Source organism: Zootoca vivipara, chromosome 10, assembly GCF_963506605.1.
Source record: "Zootoca vivipara chromosome 10, rZooViv1.1, whole genome shotgun sequence".
In the NCBI taxonomy this organism is placed as follows: Eukaryota; Metazoa; Chordata; class Lepidosauria; order Squamata; family Lacertidae; genus Zootoca; species Zootoca vivipara.
Genome location: NC_083285.1, coordinates 19,790,725 through 19,791,854, shown reverse-complemented (window position 1 = coordinate 19,791,854; position 1,130 = coordinate 19,790,725). Strand labels below are relative to the sequence as shown.

The following is a 1,130-nucleotide window of genomic DNA, read 5'->3' as shown; positions in this document are numbered from 1 at the left end:
CTGCTTAACTTCATAAGAATGCATTTCTTTGTGATTAGGGAATCGAAGCATAGCCAGCTAGGAACGGAGCAACTGAGCTATACTTTAAAAGATAAACCAGGATGGACTTTAATGTCCCCGGTCACAATCAGTCGCAAGCTCCCATAGTCTGTTTTACTCAGATTCCTCAAATTGGGCATTCACATTTTGGAGAATTTACTTCAGGATTTAGACTACACATTCCAATACTAGTGTACATTTTTGGAAAGCTAGTGTTATTACTGCTTATAAAGCACACTTTCACCCTTGTTACTTCAAGAGTTCAAATCGGAATGGGTTTTGTCCATAAAAATCAGGCATATTTAACAAAAAAAAAGATGTAAATTTTACTATAGTATTAATGTAAACAGTGTTTTCACTGCTGCTGGATGTAAAAAATGTAAATGAAACCATTTCATTCACTTGCTTAAGTTTCTGGTGTATAAATAAAATGTCTAATTCTTTTTGACCCATTTATAACCCACAAGGTTTTATTTTTTTATTTTATTTTTTCTCCTTGGAAGTTCATTCTTCCACCCTGCGAACTCATCAGTTCATATGTGTTTATTTAGGAGTTATGTAATATTTGACAGATTTGTTACAGAGGTGTTTGTAGGTATCCCAAGGGCTCTGAAAGCAAGACTAACAGACAAGTTAGCAGAAAACCTGTCTGCTTTATTAATACTACATGGGGCTTTTTAGGCTCATATTTACTCCTTTCCCTGATGTACACATAACATGCCTATTAAAAGGATGCAATGTGGGGAAATACTCACCATTCAGCTTCTTGTACCCTTTTTTATTCCAAGAGGAGTAGTCACAAAACCAGTCGGTCCTTTCTCATACAAAGTTTTCAGATGTCCACATCTTCAGTATAACTAAAAATTAAAAGTCTGAAGGTGAGAAACATGGGCTCGTGAAATCTTAAGTTATACAGGTATACTTTGTCAGGAAGCCATGATTGGCTCCAGTTCCCTGATAAATGTAGTAGCAAACCAAGGCTTGACTCTTGAGTAAAGTCTGCAATGACCCAAAGATGTAAATATTGGCTGCAGTGCAGAAAACTGCAAATGGAATGGAAAAAGGTACTTCTTGTCTGCACAATATCCTTG

At 36.1% G+C, this 1,130-nt stretch overlaps 1 protein-coding gene across 9 annotated transcripts in view; it reads left to right on the top strand.

Annotated features, from left to right (window-relative positions):
• Positions 1-674, top strand: part of FOXP2 (forkhead box P2) — a 356,609-nt gene extending 355,935 nt beyond the window's left edge. For 6 of the 9 annotated variants that reach the window (XM_035128708.2, XM_060279591.1, XM_035128702.2 and 3 more), the window contains one exon: positions 1-672. This exon is cut by the window's left edge and continues 3,568 nt beyond it. The gene's annotated coding sequence lies outside the window, so the exon portion shown is untranslated. The other 3 variants (XM_060279589.1, XM_060279588.1, XM_035128710.2) reach the window with 2 other exon arrangements.
• The last annotated feature ends 456 nt before the right edge of the window (positions 675-1,130 follow it).